General features: G+C 41.9%; 1 protein-coding gene across 6 annotated transcripts in view; it reads left to right on the top strand.

The window, feature by feature from the left end:
• RREB1 (ras responsive element binding protein 1) overlaps window positions 1–14,582 on the top strand; it is a 142,455-nt gene that overhangs the window by 72,117 nt on the left and 55,756 nt on the right. The window lies entirely within an intron of this gene.

The following is a 14,582-nucleotide window of genomic DNA, read 5'->3' as shown; positions in this document are numbered from 1 at the left end:
GAGAGAAGCAAAGAAGGTGTGTGATGATATGCTCTGTGTCACAATAATCCTCCAGAACTGCCAGAATGCCGGATTTTAGGATGATGTAAGAATTGGGGATGAGTTTTTAGCTCAATCAACTATGGGTACAAATAATATCTGGAAGCACTATTTTCTTTTTGTTCAGGTGCCACAGAGGTTAGAATGACACATAAATGGCTCTCGAGGAATAACATACGGGGTCAAATTTTAAAGGGGCAACAACCAGCCTCTTATTTTGCAGCTTCAGTTTGGCAGATGCAAGAGGTTTCATGTAGACATCTGCATGATTTATGGGTGCGCTGGGTAGTTAAATATCTAAATACCATCAGTAAGGGGCTTCTTCTTTGTCCTGTCCTTTTTTACATATTTGCATGCTCTAGTCATCTTACTTCTTTACAAAGAATTTCCTAGATCTATAACAGGTTGTCAAAATTAAAAGTTAATATAGTTTAGTTTATATATAATGATACATATTGTTGTTGACTGAGGAAGCAAAACACTTAATCACACCCACATTTTTGTCTCATACAATTACTTCATTCATTTGTATTACTGTAACACCTAAAATATGCTAAGCGTTTTCCAAATTCATAAGAAGATTAATTCCCTGCATCGAAGAGCTTACAATTTACAAGCAACCCAACAAAAGACAGGCAAGGGGACAGGGATATGACATAAGTGAAGTGACCAGAGAGATAGCAGGTTCACATCTTGCAGTTCTCCAGGGGGTTCGGGAGTATGGTCTTGTCTGTTTTTCTTTGGCTCGAATGTGAGGTTTTGTCTATACTGGAACCCAAACAACAAAACGTTTGTCGTTCAGAGGTGTGAAAAACACACACACACACCCCCGAATGACAAAAGTTTTTCCGACAAAAAGCGCCGGTGTGAACAGCCACTGACAAAGTTATCGCCGCTTGTTGCGGGTGGAAGTTTTTTGTCAGTGGGAGAGCCAACAAACAGCAGCTACGCTGCGCGCCTTTTAATGGCACGACTGTAGCAGCACAGCTGTGTCGCTAAAAGGAGCGTAGTGTAGACATAGCCTCAGTAACCTTTTTTTTGTAGGCAGTGCTGCAAAGTTTGGTTTTAAAGGAGTGATTTCAGTTAGGCAGAAGTAGAGCATAGATGAATACTTGGCCAATGTTTCTTTGACATTTTTCTTGCTGTTTTATCCTCTCTGCATGATGAGTATCCAGTTTAAAAACATACTGTAAAATGACTATTTTTGCATCTGCATCTGTGTGATTTGTATAATTTTCTGACTGGAAGGGGATGGGTCTGAAGAGAGAGATCCTGGCCTCCGCTTAGCCATTGTAGCTGACTGGTAGTTAGAGTTGCCCAGATGCTAGTTTCTGTGCTCCAAGGGGTTTATTGGGTGTTGGAATAGTGGAGTTGTAAACACATTGCTGAAAAAAGAAAAGGAGGACTTGTGGCACCTTAGAGACTAACCAATTTATTTGAGCATGAGCTTTCGTGAGCTACAGCTCACTTCATCGGATGCATACCGTGGAAACTGCAGCAGACTTTATATATACACAGAGAATATGAAACAAATATTCATTGTTTCATGATCTCTGTGTGTATATAATATCTGCTGCAGTTTCCACGGTATGCATCCGATGAAGTGAGCTGTAGCTCACGAAAGCTCATGCTCAAATAAATTGGTTAGTCTCTAAGGTGCCACAAGTCCTCCTTTTCTTTTTGCGAATACAGACTAACACGGCTGTTACTCTGAAACCTGTCACATTGCTGAAAGTCTCCTATTTAAACATGGAAGAACTAAGTTTTCAAACTTCAGTGCAGTTGGCATTAAGGCACCTAAAATGTTTGACTGCTGAAATGCAGGATAAAAATTGGGCCCCTGATGTAATACTAGACACACTCACATGGCACATAAACTTAAAACTGTGTGCATATTTGCAGGGTTACATTTTCTCCTTCTGTCTAAGGTGGTGCCAATAGAGGAACCATCTTCTCTCTTACATTGGACAGAGTAGGAGCTCACAGGTTGATGATTTCATTTTCTGCTAGACTAACACTTTCCTGTATGTTGATTTCTGCCGTGTCTCTCACATATTGTGTATCTGACACGGTACTCCCTGCAGTGGCAAAGGCAGGCTTGTTTGTTTTGAGTCCAAGATGTTGTGACGGGCAGCACTGGAGTGTGAGAACTCCAGTGTTCCAGCATTCTCTGCTCTGTTTATATCTATTTCCCAAACCTGGGGTCAAATGTGGAGGGTTTGCTGTCTTTTTAGCTTTAATGTTCAGCATGTCTCATCATTTTTCTCCAGTGAGCAGGAAGTTGGTTCTAGTCACACCAATGACCTCAAGTCTCTGATTTCCAAATAGATGCTGTCTCTTAAGATACAGCTTGCCTGGCCAGCCAGAATGGGAAAATGCTAATTTAAAAGTTACCTACAATTTCTCTCAAGTAATTTCCAAAAAGGTAAAAAATCAGGGAAAATTAGGTTCTGGGACAGAAACATGATACTGATAAATGTACAGTATTGGAATACATGATCTCTTTCATTTTATGCTGTAGTTACTTGTTTTCGTGCCCATGAAAAGTGATGGATTGACAGACCTGATGATCCTTGATCTAACCGTAGACTGAATACAGTGCCAGCAGAAGTGCTTGCTTACCAGCACTGCTCTCTTAATGTGCCTCTTTGCTGGGCAGGAGGGATTGCCCTAGGGGTGAGATGGTACTTCAGATTCCCAGCCCACAAGCTTATCTCACTGCTGTGATTGACAGTGGGTGCATTTCTTGTCATTCTTTTGTGAGGTCATATGTTAAACAGAACAAGTCAGGTGCAAACCTGATCCCCAAGGAAGGGCAGATCAGCCAGAATGCAGGCTGTGGTTGACTAAAGAAATGACTTCTGTAAAGGAAATAAATGTATCAAAACAATATCAGTGCTTTGAATTTTTGTGATGTTTTTCTTTTAAGCCAAATGGCATGCAGTGCAGCACCTGTTAAGATCGTTAAGATGGGCCTACGATGAATAGACTCCCTATAAATGGCATTTTCATTGTCAGATATCTGGGTGTAGGTTTGAGACACACAAACTAACAAACCTTTTGAAGGCTCTTATTTCACTGTACAATTTCAGTCTGCAACAGCTCAATGAATGTTGCAGAAGTCTCACACTGTCCTGACATAGTCTGTCATTGCAGAAGATGATCTCAAACTACCTGCAGGGTGAAATCCTGCCCCTATTGAAAAAAATGGGAGTTTTGCCACTGATTTCAGTGAGGGCAGGCTTGCACCCCTGTGTGTTTTAAAGACGTTCTGTTTTAGATAATAGATTTTAAAAATCCTCAGAAAATCAAACCACTGTTAGAGAGCAAGCAGACAGATGATAAATACGAAGAGAAATTACAATATGGCTCTATAACGCTCTCAGTATCAAAAGGTTTATTTTGCACATTGGGTACGTCTGTCAAAACCAGGTATTTCTAGTTAAAAGGTGGTCCAAACTAAATTATTTTATATGTATTTCAAACACAACTGTAGCATCGAGTCCAACAAGCCATAAATGAGCAAGGGTAAAGGCTTTGCATCACATTTCATTCAAAACTTACTTCTATGTCAGCTTTGCCAAGTGAAGATGCACTATGGCTTGCTAGCTCCCTCTTGGTGTGAAGTTCTTACAGGCACTCTGCACCTGCAGTTCAACATCGCCTGTACCTGTGTTCTGTGGGGCGTAAGGCAAGTCCCCAAACCCCAGGATTGCACAGTTTTTCTCGTTTTCTTTTTAATATTTTATGCTAAAATTAAAATATTTAAAAGCTGACCAAAATGTGCCAAGTGGAGAGGGACGAGACTTTTATACCCTTATTGGCAGTCTCCAGTGATCGGTGTGATGCCAGGAACAGAGATCATGCTGGGGTATCGCACTGAGCCAGGAGCTAGTGATATTTAATAGATCAGTAATTTGTGGACCTGCCGCAGAAGAAAAAAGGTAACTTTGAATGCTTCTTGCCCTACACTGGGGGGGGGGTCTTGCCACCTAATACTGTATTTACCTAAAAGCCATTGAAAGGAAAGAAATGTGAATGCTGCATGTGTATACACAATATTTTTTGTTTTTCTAAAATTAATTCTTACCTAGCCCTTTAATCTGACTTTCATAGTTGTCTGGCTTTTTGTCCTAATCTTTACTCTGAAGTTGTCCTAGCCTCCCTCATCTGCAGTCTGGCTTCTTTTACATTTCTTGACAGATGTATAGAAGATATCCTTCTCAACCTTCAGAATAAATCTTCTATTTCTTTTGTGAATGAGTCATAGTCTCTGACTTCTTAAAGTTCTGTCTCTGCCATCCTCCTTGACCCTACACCCTCTCTCCACGAGTACAGCCAAACTGGTGCTACAAGCTTAGGGAAAAAAACACTGTTTCAGCACTTCTTCTGAAACGGAGGTGAACGCCGGCCTCATTTTCTGAACTGGGTGACTTTTGGTCAGCATTCTAAGTGGGGAGCTATAACTGTCCTCTGGACTGAGTGAGTGAGGGCATCTTGGAAAGGTCTCTGTCATGGCTACCAGGCTGCTCAAAATGTCCTGCTACTTTGGAGCTCCCTACTGGAAGGCGCACTGTACAGCCTGAAGCACTGGGCCAGGTGCCCAACATGGAGCCTTCATCTGGAAGAGCTGTTCAGTTCAAGGAACAACAGTGAATGGCACATAGACACTGAAGGGAAGTTAATTTATTGTACTTTTATTTCTCTGAATGGGGCACTGACTCTGCTGAACTGCTGCACTTAATGGAGAAGGGTTGTTGACGTGGTGGGGGATCCCTCCGAGTCTGTCAGGGAGTGGAATTCCTTGAGAGAGAGGAGAGGTTGGAGGCTGCATATTCCATTATGGATTTATTTCTGGGGAACACTGGAAAGAGTAGATCCATTTATTTCTTATGTCTTATAAAACACAACCCTATGGAGGAGTTAGTTATTGATCTTGTTCTTGAAAAGAACTAAAGAACTATTTTTCAAAATCCTATATTAAGGTTGAGACATAAACCTGGAAATGCAAGCTGTCTTAACAGGGTGGATTTAAAAGGGGGCACACAGGACCACTGCTATTTAGAGCATGCAGATCCACACATGCTTGTGCTAGAAAGACGGTGAGCAGGGTTTTTCTCTCATTCCCAGTGAATGGGTTATATGCTTTCACATTTTCAGTGTAAATGTTGTAAAGCATATGTGTGCACGTGTAAAAGAGGGCTTTCTGTAGAGCTGAAAGCATAGGGACCTTGAATCCTTTCTGAAGAAGAGTCTGAAGTAAGTGCTGGAGTAGATAAATGTTATGAGAGCATTTTAATCCATGCTGTCACTTTTGCCATATCTATATGTTGTTGGTGTATCCAATAACTAACAAATTAAAACCTTGGGAAGCTCTCTGGGCCTTGGCTCTGACAAGAAATGGAAAGTTGCAGCTCTCCAACCCTCAAAAACAAAAAAAAAAAAATAAGTTGCTCTGCTACTGTATTTTTGGAGCGATCTTTTATTAAGGGAACTTGGGGTATCTAAAACTGCTTGCCTGACTTAATTCTGTGGTCAAGTTTTGCTGAAACAAAACTTGTTAAGGACTCAATGTAGAAGCTGAAAATATCCCCAGGGCTTACCCAAAATAGTTCCTTCTGGACAAAAGGTCATCCTGCCCTGGATCCTCTTCCAGTTTTAGGACTAGGATGGTGTCAGGGCTCCCTCCCCACTCTGAACTCTAGGGTATGGATGTGGGGACCACATGAAAGACCCCCTAAGCTTATTTCTACCAGCTTAGGTTGAAAACTTCCCCAAAGCACAAATCCGCCAGATTTGAAAGTATCTTCTCTCCCCATTGGTCCTTTTGGACAGGTGCCAACCAGGTTATTTGAGCTTCTTAACCCCTTACAGGTAAGGAGGAATTCTAGGCTACCCTTAGCCGTACGGTTATGACAGATGGTCTGTACCCATCTATTTTAAATGGCATTTTCTGTCTGTTGAAGACAAACTTTCCATAAAATTTGAAGTTTTAATAAAATGTAAATATCAGAAGGTAGGTTTGATACATACTGACTCCTTTCTTGACAGTCTCTGGTGGCTGTTAAAGATTCTGTAGCGTGTTTTGAAAAGAATGATGGGATGACCTAGGTATTTCAACCAAAAAAATTATCCCGTGCAGTGCATACATGTAAAAATCTTGAAACTTAAGTAGAAGAGCAGAATTGCAGGAGCTTTGCTGTGGCAAACTGTTACAAAGACTCCTAGTCAAAGACAGCATTTTTTCTTTTAACCTTTTAGTTAAGAAGGCACTTCATCCATATTGTTTTTTCTTCAGTGGCGTTTTCCCCAAACTGCTTGAAAGGGATATAGTCAGTGTGCAGTGTCATAACTGCTGCTGTTTTTGTTGTTGGGAGTGATACAATTCTGCCTTCTGAGTAGGACATTTTTTGGAATCCATCCTCCCCACTTTTTGTATGTTTGAGTGTTTTGAGAGCTTGAAAGCAGCTTTCATTTAAAATTTGGGTGTATAAGTTCCTTAGTCAGTCAATGAGTGCACTTTGTGAGGTTTACAAAACATTGGTTAAGAAATAAGTGAGACCCACTTACTGTCCCTGAGCATAAACCAGATTTCCTTTTACTTTTTTAAAACATAGGTACATGCATCAGGTACAGATGTGCGTGTGTGCATACACTTAAGGTATTTGCACACAACTTTTGATTCTACAGACCCTCCTTCTGACCTTGCCAAAGCATCCTTTCCCTGCAACCCACCCATGAATTCCTCCAATGTTAATTCTGGTGCTGGATTCCTTCTGATGTGTATTATGTGCATTGTAGGTGCAGTGCATTAAATAGCATACGGCCTCAGAGTATGTGGAGTCTGGATAGAATTTGTACATTCTGATTCCCCATGCAGTCCTGCATTTATTTGTTTTTTAGATAGCGTGTTGAGAAGAAAATTTTTTTAGGCTCTACATAGTTAAACACAGTGACAAACTTTCTGCCTTTTAAAAAGGGGAAGTACAGTGCAAAAACGACCTAAATGCAACATTCAGTTTGACACTTTTTCAGAGCTGCCTAGGCAGTTGTTCTCAGGTCTGGGACCCCCTAGGGAGCCGCGAGCAGATTTCAGGGGGGCCGTCAAGCAGGGCCAGTGTTAGACTCGATGGGGCCAAGGGCAGAGAGCCGAATCCTCACTGCATAGGGCTGAAGCCCGGGCCTCTGAGCCCTACCACCTGGGGCTGAAGCCGAAGCCTGAGCAATGTAGCTTTGTGGAGGCCCCTGTGGCCCCAGGCAATTGCCCTGGCTTTTATATGCTGAAAACCAGTTGTTGTGGCACAGGTAGGCCCTGGAGTTTTTATAGCATGTTGGGGTGGGCCTCAGAAAGAAAAAGGCCTAAGGGAAAATTCATAGGAATTGGACATTTAAAATTCTAAGGGAGTTTTGAAAAGTTCAATCTATATGACTTAAAAATATATATGTAATAAATATAATAGGCGATTATCTCACATCATCCATGTACAGATATTTTGCACAAACAAATTAAGGCATTAAAATTAGCAGCATACAAAAGACTATGTGCAATATAGTCAAATTATATTTTCTGTATTAACATCATGAATTACCTGACTTCTGTGCGTTTATAATAGATACAGCATTGCATTAGATTCTCCTTTTTTTTTTAGTTTTAGATCCACTCGTGCACTAGGATGAGTTCTTGCTTAACTCCTGAGAATTTTTGGTTTACATGAAATTAAAACTGGACAGTATTCCTTAAACTGAACTAAATATGGAGGAGTGGGGTCAGTTGGACAAGTCATGTTTGACATGATCTCAAACTCCGTCTTATGATGAATGTAGGATCATTGGCCAATATCAAGGTGCTGTGACATCAGCATATGAGAGAGGATAGACTTGTTCAGCATTTGCAGATGCCCGAATTCTTGAGCACTGCACAGTTAGAACTAATTGCTTCTGTAGTAACAGATGATTTTAATTATAGTTGTAGCAGAAAACTGAGACACAGCACATTTGATTTTCTTTTTAATTTAAAAATGTGTTTTCTTTTCAGTAATATACAGTGTAAGTATAGTGAAAGCATGGACTGGGTGGAGGCTAAAACTATCAACAGGTATGCTCTGAGTAACTGGGTACCACCTATGAAGACTCCAAGTGAGGGACAGGAAAAATTGACAGTTTTGTGAACACCAGTGTAGCAGAAAGTGCTAGTACCATACTTAAAACAAACACACACCTTTTACTTACTATCTCACAGTCCAAGAAAGAACTAACCACTTCTCATACAGATATACAAGACCTGAATTTCTGTGCTTGAAGTGAGCTGTAGCTCACGAAAGCTTATGCTCAAATAATTTTGTTAGTCTCTAAGGTGCCACAAGTCCTCCTGTTCTTTTTGCGGACACAGACTAACACGGCTGGTACTCTGAAACCTGTGCTTGCTTAGTGTTATGTGATTTAAATAAAGCCTCTAAAGGAGTTGTTATGGTCAGTCATGTCCAAGTACGCAACAGTTCAGTGGACCTTAAGAGCTTGAGGGAGATGTCCTGATTACAGGTATGTGATACTCCACTTACTGCCATTGAAATATCACCCTCCTCCTCAATTATTATTGAAGAGCTGTGAAGAAAGTTAACCCAAACACTCATGTTGGAGTCTGATTAGAATCCAGAAAAGCAAGTAAGTTTGAGTTAAGGTTTATACTCTGTCCTTAGTTGGCTCAATTGTTCTTGAGAACTGAAGATATACAATAAGCAGCATTATATTTAGGGTGACCAACTGTCCCATTTTTAAAGGGACAGTCCCATTTTTGGGGACTTTTTTTATATAGGCGCCTATTACCTCCCACCCCTGTCCTGTTTTTTCAGTTTCTATCTGGTCACCCTAATTATATTTGCATATCCAGGCCTCTTCAGTTCTTGAACATGCAAGTGAATCAAGGGCGCTCTAAGTCTACAGCGTGGGTGTGTGGTCTCAGACCCTCTAATTTACGTAAATCTGGTCTTGTTCACTTTAAGACTTTTAGTCTTACACTTTTGTGCACTGCTGACAATGGGTTTGGGTTTCTGGTTAGCATGTGTGTGTAATGGGGAAGATGATCTGGAATACGGGGTAATACCAATTTCATCACAGGCAATAACATAAATCTCCATATAATAGCATGTATTCAGCATAGCTTAGTGCTGCTTTGTTTCCCGTGTCACAGTTCAAACAAGAACATGCCACTTGACATAGTAGATTCTAGTCACCGATCACATGGCTCCTTTTGACCTCTATTTATCTTCATGAGTACCTGCCCAGGAGCAACACCTCTTTAGGGGTATAGTATTCTGCCTGCTCAGGAAAGTTGCCTACACTCTCCATCTTTAATACAAGACTGCAAGAAAAGATAGAATTCCAGCTCTAGGGATTTAAAAATATCTTTGGGACTTGGAAGCTGTTTGTTGTTTGCTTTAATCCCAGCATTAGAGGATTTTTCTGTAGACCTAACATTTTAAGGACAAATGGCAATATGCCATGTTGCAGATTTTTAACGAGATGGAACAGGTGAGGAAATAGATTAATATACCAAGTGGTAAAAATGCGGGCCATTGGGGAGGTTTATGAGGAATGTTCTCTGCGTGTTGGAATACATCCTCTGTGTTGCGGGGGTGGGGGGTGAGGAATGTGTACAGAAATCTATATTGTTGCAATACCTAATGTATAGGGCTTCTCCGTCGACATAGCTACCGCCTCTCAGGGAGGTGGAGTACCTATGCCAGTGGGAGAAGCTCTCCCGTCAGCGTAGGTAGTGTCTTCACTAAACGCTACAGCAGTGCAGCTGCAGTGCTGTAAGTGTAGGCACAGGCCCTAAGAGAATAAGGAGGAAAACCTTTGTCCTTGTCTTAAACCTGTGTTTTTTATACTGGCTGTAGTTCCACCTTAACACATGTCTAGCTTTAACTCCCCCACCCTGCAATATATAAGCTGCCCAACCTGTTATGGTTTAGCATGCTGGAACTAGCAAACATCAGAATATAGGCACTCATTGTCAGCTTCTCCTTTCTTTAAAAAAAGGCCATTCATTAGCAATAAATTGTTTCCTAAAAACAGAAGAAGACTGGAGACAAAAAACAGCATTTGGATTCTTGAAACAGCAGCAGTCCGATCCTGGCATGCTCGTTTTCCCACTATGCTACTTGTCTGCATGTTACACCTAATACATAGGTGGCTGGCTTTCAGTATGGGGAAGATGCCTATTTATATAAACTGACAGTATCATTATATATTAAGTAGCTGGGTTGTACTTGGAATACAAATATCGCTTTGTCTTCCGTTAGGGGATCAACTGGTATTCTTCCCAATCCAAGCTGAGAGAATAAGCTCTCGTGGGGCCTTATCCATAGCCTGTTGAAGACTCTCATTGATTGCAATGAGCTCTGGATCAGGTCTATGTCCAGTGACTCCTCTGACCAAACTCTCCAATACGTCTAGACTTGAGAAAGCTGACCTGGGAAGAGGAAGACAGGCAACCCTCCCTGCTGTTTTAAAATAGAGGCACCTGTATTATTTTGGCAGGTGACACCTCTTCAGTGACAAACTTGAAACATGAGTAAGGCTATGTTTTAGTGACGGACATTTTTAGTAAAAGTCATGGACAGGTCACTGGCAATAAACAAAAATTCACCGCCCGTGACCTGTCCATGACTTGTACTATATACCCCTAACTAAAACTTGGGCCAGGGGTGCTCTGAGGAGGTAAAAGGCCAAGGGGGAGTTCATGGGTGGAGGGGGGGAGGGTTTGCGGGGCTGGCAGGCTCCCTACCCAGCTCTGCGCAGCTCCCCAGAACCAGCCAGCATGTCCCTGCAGCTCCTTTCAAAGGGTTGGAAGGCTGGGAGGCTCCGTGTGCTGCCCTGGCCACCTGCCACTAGCGCTGGCTCCACAGCTCCCATTGGCTGGGAACCGCAGCCAGTGGGAGCTGCGGGGGTGGTGCCTGCAGGCAGGGACAGTGCACAGAGCCCCCAGGCCCCTCCACCTAGGACAGGGGTGGGCAAACTTTTTGACCTGAGGGCCACATCAGGGTTCCAAAACTGTCTGGAGGCCCAGTGTAATGTATTAAATTGCTCCCAGTAGGAATGTGCTAGTTACGGTGTAGTAGTTACGGCTGCCAGTCCTGGTGCTCCATAAGTAGCACATTCCTATGGGGAGCAATTTAATACACTACACACCGGCGGCTCTCGCAGCCCAGAGTCTGGCGGCACGGCGAGCTGAGGCTGCGGGAGCGGGGCCGGGGGCTATCCTCAGCTACCCCCCTGGACAGACACGCAGCCTTTAATGATGAGACGTATCAGTAGTCCACATCTGCACTGGCTGCCTCGAAGTTCATAGCCCTAGAACAGAAGTTCCCAAATTGTGCTTGGTGTTCCACAGTGCAGTGTCTGGTGGCCCATAGAGAGCAGGCTAATTTTGTGGTGCTGGCACTCCTGTTTCCAGCTGCTAAATTTTATTAAAAGACATCTAAGAAATTCATTAAATATTTTCTTAACATTACTCTCCCACACAGGCAATTGTGGTTACCACAAGGATGCTATGGGATCACACATGAGAGAAATAGGTGGGCCACAGCGTCAGGCGTGGGAGGGGAGGTGGTCTACAAGAAATTCCTCTATTAGGATGTGGTCTGCAGTGTGGAGGGAAAAGGTTTGAGAATCTCCGCATAGAGTTGATTTGTTTCCCATCCTCCTCAACAGTCATTGATTTATACCACTGACATGATAGGGCAGAGATCTTGTTTTGTCTAGAATGTGGTTTTGTAATATAGTGCATTTTCCTTGGGATTTTTTTAAAAATGTTATTCCCTTTGTAAAGCACCTTCAGCGTTTGTGAGAACTGTGTTTCTTTCCTGTGCCATAGGACATAACAAGTTGTTCTGTGATGTTTGCCATTAGCGATACTCAATGGCAAAATGCTAGAGGGCCGTGAATGGAGTAGGCTATGTCTGATTCTGGACATAGTTGCTCATCATGTTGCGGTTTTTTTAATGAATAAAAATATATCTCCGATTTCTTCACCATGTTTTATTTTTAAGGGGGATAAAACTTTTTTTTTTAACTTGCAGTGCTCTGTATTTGTGCTGAAATTAAAGCTGCTTTAATTGTTCTCTCCTTAAAGCTATTTTTAATGGGAATGTCTTAAGACATTGAATAGAAACATCCAAATTTGTGGGTTAGTGGCTAGGCTTATGTGCATATGTGGTTAATAAACACAGCACAAATAGGGATTTCTTACAAAGCTTGCAGAATTAGAGGGCCCTGTTAAAGTGTCATGAGTTTAACTCTGCCTCTCAGTAAGCAGAGTTTCTTTTATCTACAAAGTCACCATATGTCATTTGTCATTGTTAATGTGGTGCAGCCTGAATCACTGCACGGTGCCTCGAAGCCAATTAGGTGGGGCTGCGTTGGGAAGCTCACACTGAATTTCCACCATCTCTCTCTCTCTCCGCTTATGCATAGCGTGATTACAATTGCAAATGAACCTCTTCCCCTTTGGGAAAACTGACTTTAAAAGCATGTACAGGGCAGGCTGCCACTATTGAATCACTTCACTGTTGCAGCAGCATCAGGCATGTAGTTTTGGAATAGTTGCCTCCTTTTTTCTTTCCTTCTTTTTTTTTTTTTTTTTTCCTGAGGTGTTATGACAACACTTTGGTGGAGAGCAGGGATAATGTCAAGCAAAGATGGGAGTGCATTTGTATCCGTCTAAACCTGTTTGAACTTGCTGACTTCAGTATAGCAAGTTAGTTGTTTAGATATTTGTTGATACAACATATACAGTTTGCTTTACAGAAATAGTACTTTTCCACTTATTATTTTGTAGATCTCTCTCTCACGCACACATTTCTGCTATTTTTTTTATTGGCAAAACAAAATATTCTTCTCTTGGGTAAAACTACTAAAATATAAGCATGTGTGTGGCTATGTATCTTACACTCTAGCTATAATGTGTATTGGCAGACTTCAGAAAGCTTTATGTTGTATGGCATTGACTATAATTCACAGGCTTCACTGGTGTCTCCATCAAGGAATTTATTTACCAGAATTGGAAATTAATCATGAGCAGCTTTTGCAAACGTCGAGCTTTCAGATAGACTTGATAGTTCTTCTAAACCATGAGAAATATTATCATAATGATTATATTTGCAATGGTGTTGTGGGGTTTCTTTGTTTTTGCTTTTGCTTTGCTCTGTTAAAGTTCTGTGCTGGAGATAGAGCTGTCCTGGGGGCGGGGGGGTGGCCCAAGACTGTGGAATGTACTCCACCAGGAAATAAGGACCATCACAAACCTCCCCACCTCCTGCTTTAGGTGCAAGGCACATTTCTTTCTCCTTGCCTTTTCTAACACACGGATACCTCAGTGTGTGTGTTTTGCGTGCACACGCAATGCAAAATAAAACATTCAGCTGCACGCATTTCTCCCCCTCGGGAGAGGATGAGAGAACAAACCCATGACAGATGTTAGCCATACTGCTTAATGCACTTTGGAAGTCACTCTAATACTGCAGTGATGAGTGCACTATAAGAATCTAGATAGAATAGAATAGATAATTGTCGTTTATTGTTTGTATTATTGTACTATCCAGGAGCCCTAGTCGTGAACGAGGACTGCATTGTGCTAGTATGTACAAACATAGAGCAAAACGACACCAAAGAATAGACTTTAGCCTTAGATATACCACCACCCTGCATAGGACTCTTTCAGCAGTGGCCTTTAAACCACTTTGAGAATCTGGAACTGGACACATCCTGATGAGCCTTTTTTTGGCCTGGCAGTCTTGCCAGTGTTTATAAGCGGTGTTTAAACTAAGGTTTTCCCTTGCCCATTAGGCCCCGATCCTGCAGTGAGCTCCATGCTGGAGGACTCTGCCACTTGCTTGGAGTTCTGTTAAGTTCAGCAATACTTCATGTGGGTGAAGGGCTCCCCCTGGACAGAGTTCAGAGCAGGATCAATCAGAGGGTTGTACTTCAAAGTAAACCAATAGCCCAGTGTTTAAAAAAACAAAAAAACATAAATGAAATACCCTACGTATTTATAGCCGTGGTTAACTGCTCTGAACTTAGAGAGAGCAAGTGCTTCTAACATAACTCTTCCCTGACCTGTTCGCCACACCCAACTCTTCTGCTGAGGTCACTTTGCTCCAGTGTATTGTGTTAGGTTTCTTATTAGCTTCGCCGTAGCCACACTCAGTTCTCTCACTGTTAGTTGCTCCTTGCTGATTCTAGCCATTAATCATTCAGCACCATGTGAATACTTCAAATAAAAGCAAAAATCTCGGCACTGACATTTTTCTTCGGTGTTTGGTTGGTAGAGTTTTCACAAGGTGGTTGAGGTTTTAGTGTTTTGGGAGGATCTGAATAGCAACTGTTGTCATCGATAAGCTGTTAAGAAAAACAAAACAAAAACCCTTCCAAATACCAGTCATGTTTCATTTCAGAATTAGCTGCATCTTTCTGATCCAGTGATTACAGCTGACAGTGTTGAATGAATCAGACTCTGCTAAGTAGTGGCTGCTTATAATTATTAG

Source organism: Caretta caretta, chromosome 2, assembly GCF_965140235.1.
Source record: "Caretta caretta isolate rCarCar2 chromosome 2, rCarCar1.hap1, whole genome shotgun sequence".
NCBI classification, from domain to species: Eukaryota; Metazoa; Chordata; order Testudines; family Cheloniidae; genus Caretta; species Caretta caretta.
This window is presented reverse-complemented; position numbering and strand designations above follow the sequence as displayed.